This window comes from Nematolebias whitei, chromosome 12 (genome assembly GCF_014905685.2).
Source record: "Nematolebias whitei isolate Nwh7 chromosome 12, NemWhi1, whole genome shotgun sequence".
Taxonomy (NCBI): domain Eukaryota; kingdom Metazoa; phylum Chordata; class Actinopteri; order Cyprinodontiformes; family Rivulidae; genus Nematolebias; species Nematolebias whitei.
In genome coordinates, this window is record NC_056509.1 from 4,656,127 (window position 1) to 4,664,040 (window position 7,914).

The following is a 7,914-nucleotide window of genomic DNA, read 5'->3' on the forward strand; positions in this document are numbered from 1 at the left end:
GACTCTGTACGCACCTCGATGACTCTGTACGCACCTCGATGACTCTGTACGCACCTCGATGACTCTGTACGCACCTCGATGACTCTGTACGCACCACGATGACTCTGAACGCACCACGATGACTCTGAACGCACCACGATGACTCTGAACGCACCACGATGACTCTGAACGCACCACGATGACTGAACGCACCACAATGACTCTGTACGCACCACAATGACTCTGTACGCACCTCAATGACTCTGAACGCACCACAATGACTCTGAATGCACCACAATGACTCTGAACGCACCACAATGACTCTGAACGCACCACAACGAATCACATTAATGGACTAATCAGACCAAAGCAGGGTAGCAGTATATCTAACAGCACATTATGTACCAGGTGTTTTTTACCTGGTTCTTCCTTTATACTTACAAGGCACACACCTATTATCATCATCATCATCATCATCATCATCATCATCATCATCATCATCATCAACTTTATTTATAAAGTACTTTAACACAGCCATAGCTGAAACAAAGTGCTGAAACATCATTTAAAAACAAGATAAAAGACAGCATAAAAACAGAGCTACAAACCCAAGCACACAACTCAATTTAAAACACAATAAAACAACAAGTTAAACAGATAAAATCAACACCAATAAAATAAAGTAAAATCAAGACTCAGTTGGGTTGAAGGCCAATGAATAGAGATGAGTTTTAAGATGGGTTTTAAAAATGGACTGCGAGGGGGCCTGTCGAATGTACAAAGGCAGAGTGTTCCATAATTTAGGGGCACTAACAGAGAAGGCCCTGTCTCCTCTAAGCTTCCTCTTACTCTTGGGGATGACCAGAAGCAGCTGGTCAACAGACCTGAGTGACCGAGGTGGAGTGTAATGGTGGAGAAGCTCTGTTAAATAAGGGGGGGGGGGGGGGGGCAAGACTGTTTAAAACCTTAAAAACAAACAAAAGATTTTTAAAATGAACTCTAAAATACACGGGCAGCCAGTGGAGAGAAGCCAGGACAGGTGTGATGTGCTGTCTTTTGTGTGTTCCAGTTAAAATCAATCAACCTTTATTTATACAGGTAAATCCCATAGACGTGTCCCAAAGACGTACAGCAGCATTTTGCACCAGCTGCAGACGTGTGAGTGAGGACTGGCTGACTCCGAGATGGAGAGAATTACAGTAATCCAGCCGTGATGAAATGAAGGCATGGATTACTGTTTCAAACTGTTGCCTTGAAAGAATAGGTTTTACTTTTGCCAATTTTCTCAAATGATAAAAACCAGACTTTACTGTGGCCCTTATTTGACTGTCAAGTTTAAAATCACTGTCCATCTTAAAACCAAGATTTGTAACTGTAGACTTTACATACATTGTTATGGGGTCTAAGTCGACTGGAGGGCTCAAACAAGCTCCACTAGGTCCAAAAACAAGTACCTCAGTCTTTTTTTCATTAAAATGCAGGAAGTTTAGGGCCATCCAAGCTTTAAGATCCTCGAGACACGATAAAAGAGGTTTAATGGACCAGGCATCAACTCGCCTCAAAGGAACAGATTTGGCAATCATCAGCATAGCAGTGAAAGGAGATGCCGTGTTTTCTAAAAATTGATCCTAGAGGAAGCAGATATAAAGAAAAAAAGCAAAGGCCCTAAAATTGATCCCTGAGGTACGCCACATGACAAGGGAACAGAATAGGATTCATGCCCAGCAGTTTTTACAGAGAAAGTTCTGTCAGTCAGATAGGACCCCAACCACTCCAGAGCAGTCCCACCAATGCCTACTTGATGCTGTAGACGTGACAATAAAATGCTGTGGTCCACTGTGTCAAACGCAGCAGTTAAGTCCAGTAAAACAAGAATCACATGATCACCTGAGTCACATGCCAGGAGGACGTCATTAAAAACTCTGAGCAGAGCTGACTCTGTGCTATGGAGAGTTTTAAATCCAGACTGGAACACATCCATGATGTTATGTTCATCCAGGAAGGATTTTAACTGAGCATAAACAATTTTCTCCAAGATTTTTGACAGGAGAGGAAGCTTAGAGATGGGCCTAAAATTCCCCAACGCAGTGAGATCGAGACCAGGTTTTTTTAATAGGGGCTGCACAACAGCATGTTTAAAATTAGCAGGGACTACTCCAGACAACAAACTACTGTTAAAAAGGTCAAGAACCAAGTGTTTAAAACAAGGGAAAACCTCTTTAAGAAAGCGTGGTGGAAGAGCATCATATGGGGAACCAGAAGGCTTAATCTGAGTGACCATGTCCTCTAAAAATGACACAGTCACCAGCTCAAACTGATTGAAAGCAGCAGAGCAGGGGACACACACAGAGGTGTCAAAGTTTGGGCATAAGATGGAAGCCCTTATAGAGGTGACCTTATCAATAAAAAACTGCATAAAATTATTGCACAACTGAGTAGATGATTCAAAACCAGGTGTCTGTGGAGAATTAAGAAAATAGTCAGTGGTACTAAAAAGAACACGTGGGTTGTGGCTGTGGGATAAAATCAAGTTAGAAAAATAGTCCTTTTTGGCTGCTTTAACTGTGTCCTGGTAATTGCGCCAACAGTCTTTAAAAATTTGAAGGGACACCTGCAGCTTGTCCTTTCTCCACCTGCTTTCCGCTCTGCGACATTCCTGTCTGACAGCTCGAGCTGTTCTGTTCTGAAGCCATGGCTCATGTTTAAATCCAGGCTGTTTGGTCTTTAAAGGAGCCACAGTATCCAACACAGTCAGACAGGATGAATGGAGCCAAGAACTCAGATCCTCAGCATCAGTTGAGGCAGGAGGACAGAGCTGGCAGAAAACCTCAGTGAACTGACCAGCAGTGGAGGGGTTAATAATCCGACAGCTCTGAGCAGGAGTGTGAGTTTTAACAGGAGCATATGTGAGAACAGTCTGGAATGCTATAGGCATATGATCAGAGATTATAGAATCATGAATTTCCAGATTAGACACAGGTGATCCCAAAGAGAGCACGAGATCTAGAGTGTGACCTTTATCGTGTGTAGGTCCAGACACAGAATGCACCAGATTAAAAGAGTCAATGAGAATTAAAAATTCTTTTACCAGAGGTTTGTCTGGGCAACAAACGTGGATGTTCAAATCACCCATAATAATGAGATGGTCATATCCAGTCACTATTTCAGAAAGAAAATCAGAAAAGTCACTAATAAAATCCTTATTATATTTGGGAGCACGGTAGATGACAGCACAGAATGTCGGGTCAGAGCGGCCCTCTTCAAAGCAGGTCAGCTCAAAGCTGGTGAAGTGACGCTGTTCAAAACACTGTTTACAACTAAAAACATCTTTAAACACGGCTGCAGTTCCTCCTCCTCGGCCCGATGATCATGGGGAGTTAAAATAAGAGCAGCCTGTTGGTAAAAGCTCCGACAGAGCAGCTGACTCAACTTCACTCAGCCAAGTCTCTGTAATACAGAGGAAGTCCAGGTTATGGGAGCTGAAGAAATCCCTCAGGATAAAAGTTTTATTGACCAACGATCTGGCGTTCACCAAGCCGATCCTGGCTGGAGCGGGGTTGTCGCGCTGAGGGAGGGTCCGACTCAGCTGTGTCAGGTTCAGTGGGTTCACTCCACACCTGTTGAGCCGGGCGGGGGCAGGGGCGCTGACGTCAGGGGACATCCTCACCAACAACACGAACCAGGCAAGCATCCACCAGCTCCAGAAAACGCCAAGGTAGAAACACGCCAGGAAACACTTCAGGAACTGGCCGGGAACCATAGTGCCGTGACAAAAAGGCTTTCAGCCTCACCAGGCGTCCACCGCGTTTGCCGCGGCGGCGATGACGTTTCCGCCGGTGGGGCAGCGCCGGAGCCTGGCACAGGTGAGCTGGAATACCCGACAGAAGTTGGGGTGGAATTTTATGTTCCCATGTATTAAAAGCAGCCACACTGTGGATAAATGGCCTTAGATCTAATAACGTTTGGCGATCATACACCAATAGTGCCTTGACTTCACTTAAAAACAACAGAATAACGAAAAGTACGGAGAGTGAGAGACGACCTGCCATGTACAACGGCGCCATCTTTTACTTACAAAGTATATACTAGTACCTGGTACTTACAAGGTATGTACTTGATACTTACCCAGTACATAGTCAGTACTTACCTGGTATGTACCCGGTTGTACCCAATACACTGTGTGGTAATATGTATTGCTACTCAAAGAACAGGTGTTTACTTTACACACCTGTTCTTTAATGCACAGCACCATGTTAGTCCATGGTGCGGCTGTGGCTGAGTGGTTAGAGCAGTCGTCCTCCAGTGCAAGAGTTGGTGGTTCGAATCCACCAGCAGTCACATGTCGAAGTGTTCTTGGACAAGACACTGAACCCCTCACAGCCTCTGATGTTTGTCCCATCAGTGTATGAATGTGATAAAGCACGGATTAGTCTCTTTAGAATGATTTGTTCAATTAGCTTTGTAGAGATCTAGTATAGAGCTGTATGAATGGGTAAATGAGGACACAGATTGTAAAGCACTTTGAGTATCTTGATCAGATAGAAAGGTGCTGTATAAGTACAGTCCATTTACCATTTAAACCAAACTGGGTCCATCCATCCATCCATCCTTCCATTATTTTTACCCGCTTATTCCATTTTGGGTCACGGGGGTCGCCGGTGCCCATGTCCAGCAATCACTGTGTGAGGGGCGAGGTACACCCTGGACGGGTCGCAAGTCCATAACAGGGCCACATAGAGACAAACAACCAATCACTCTCACTCACACCTAGGGACAATTTAGAGTTACCAGTCAGTCTAACATGCATGTTTATGGTTTGTGGGAGGAAACTGGTGTATCTGGAGAAAACCAACGCATGCACGGAGAGAACATGCAAACTCCACCCAGAAAGGAACCAGACCAGGGTTTGAACCAGCATCCTTCTTGCGGAGAGGGAAAGCTCTACCAACTGTGCCACCGTGCTGCTCATAGTTCAATTCAGTTTATTTATACAGCACCAAGTCTCCACAGAAGTTGTCTCAAAGCACTGAACAGAAACATTCACATACAGAAAAAAAACAATTAGTAAAAGTTCTCTAAGGAAACAGCAGATTTGTGGTATCTTGACTTAATCACAGTCTCCCATCCTGAGCAAGCACAAAGGTGACAGTGTAAAGAAAAAAACTCCCTTTTAACAGGAAGAAACGTCCAGCAGAACCAGGCTCAGGACGAGCGGACTGAGCTGAATACAGCACCTCAGACTGAAGAAGTCTTTCGGATGAAAGACGAAACATTTCTACTTTCTTTTTGTTGTTTTGCTTCGTTTTGTGTTTTGGATGTCCAGAGGACCAGACTTAACGTTTTTAGATACAAGAGAAAATGTTTATTGATCCAATAATTTTAGGTGCTATCTGCTTGTCAAGCACAAACTAAAAGAACCTAAATGTGCGCATGCAGAGATTTAAGACTAAACCCAGGTACCACCCTGTGCGTTCTGCAGCTCATATCTGGACCGTTTAGCCGAGGAGGTGAACGACAAACTGCAAGAGGCGGGTTTGGTCAGTGTTGCAGAACTGTGTAAAAGCTATGACCTCCCAGGAGACTTCCTCATTGAGGTGAGTCCATCTTCATGATGCTTCCTTTGTCCTCCATGCTCCTTGAGGCTGTTTGTGACGAGAGAGGGCGTGTTCTCATGTTCTTCAGGAGTTGTCCAGACGTCTGGGAAAACTGATCCAGGGAGAAATGGATCAGTACAACCGAGGGGTCATCTTTACTCCAGCCTTTGTTGCTCGTCACAAAGCCCAAATACGAGGGCTCTTCAGTGCAACCACAAGGTACATTTCAAAGTAGGCCGTCACGATAAACAATACATCAATCGCATGAATAAATGAAAATCATCAACATCATTTTCATTTATCGGCTTTACCGTTTCACTTCACTGACCCCTCCCTTTCTCTTTTATCTCTTTTCTTTAAAATCTGTTTTAACCATCCCAAATCGTGTTTTTATCGTTAAAAGCAGCTAAGCTAAGAGCTAAGCTAACAGTCCGACCTCAGAGGAAATAACCTCCGTCTTGTCGAAGCTCCAAAATTCACGGTTGAAACCCGTGCCTTCGTCTAAAAGTTATCTGCAAAAAGAAGCTGAGAACTTGTTTACTGATTTTTTTTTAATTAACAGCTTTGTGTGAAAAATGCTATGCTAAAGAGCTCAAACCACACAGAGCGTCCGCCATTTTGAGAACCGAAAAACAGGAACAAGAGACAACCCATGTCACGTCAAGGGGCCTCCCTCCCATTTTTCTTAAAGGGACATGCTGCTCGCTCCCTCACTATCCATCCTTCCGTTCAAAGTTTTATACTGCCATCCGGTGGTCAAAAAAAGGTACTACACACAAAAATTAACCAACATTTCTTCTTAAATTTGACAATAATTACTAATTATTGTCAAATTTCAAACAGTATTATCGTTTATTGCAATAATTTCTGAGACAATTAATTGCCCAGAAAAATTTATCGTGCCAGGCCTATCTCAGAGGTTCCTCTGTTCAGTTCAGTCCCTTTGTCTTCTGTTGTTTTTTTTGTTATTTTACAAGTCACTACTTATAATGTTGATATTAAGTGTTGGGAGAAAATCTCTCTAACATTGTTTACCCAAAAGAACCACACTTGACAGCAGGAGAAGATTTTTAACCGGCATTTTACCCATAAGGACCCATTCAAGACAGATTACATACATAATGCTTATGCATGGAACATGTCATATAAAATTCAATTCAATTCAAAAATACTTTATTAATCCCAAAGGAAAATTATTTGTTGTTGTAACTCGTTATCCTCACTTCATTAAGAGATGTTATAGATACTGATGCTGTAGACAGGAAGGATCTCTTGTAAAGATCCATCCCAGAGTGGATCCTAAGAAACTGACTTCAGATGCCGTCCGATCCGTCCACCCAGACTCAGCTGGCCTCTCGGTTTCCCCGGGCCGTAGGACCGCCCGAATGCCGGGCAGAACTCCTCCCAGAGTGATGGTCACTCCTCCCAGCAGTCTGCTGAGCTCCTCGTCACTGCGGACAGCAAAATGTAGGTGCCGAGGGATGATCTTGTCCTTCTGCTGTCATGAGCCGTGTTTCCTGCTAGTTCCAGGATCTCAGTGGTCAGGCACTCGAGCACAGCTGGCAGGTAGATGAGAATGTGTCCACAGAACATCCTTTTCAACTCATTTGAGATTTGGGGCTGCCGTTGAGATATTATTTGAGCTTTAGAGATGTTAATCAGCTGCTGTTGGCTGTAGAAAAAAGAGCCCCGAGCTGCGTTTACCGCTCGCTTCTTTATCCTCATCAGTTCAGCTGAGCTCCCAGAGCTCAGGAGGTGTCCTTGAAGCCAGCTGCAGCCTGCTGCTCACCCAGCACTCTCCATTAACCCTAACATCTGGTTCATGGGCAGAGATAAGATAGTGTATTGGGCTTCTTGTTCTCAGCCGTAGTAATAAAACCATCCATAATCTTTGACTGAAAATTCTGACAACAGGCAAATTCTGTCCAGAGTTGAGCTGGTGAATGAACAGCTTTAAATGAAGTTAGAGATGCATGGAGACCAGCAGAGTGAACCTGAACCTGCTGCTTTACACGTTCTCAGTGAGGGAGTGCAGCTTTCACACTGACACTGGTCGTGTGCACACGACGTAAAAGGTGCGTACGCTCAGAAAAATTCAAATAGATCAAAGAGTACACACATGTTTCTGCACACTTTCCTTTCTTCACATGTCATAATTTACATGAAACTGATCCAACACAGCTTTCCTCACAGGGAGAATGGAAGCTCCTCTTAGACGAGACACACACACCTTATGCTCCTCACCTGTCTGTGCTCCTCACATGTCTGTGCTCCTCACCTGTCTGTGCTCCTCATGTCTGTGCTCCTCACCTGTCTGTGCTCCTCACCTGTCGTTGCTCCT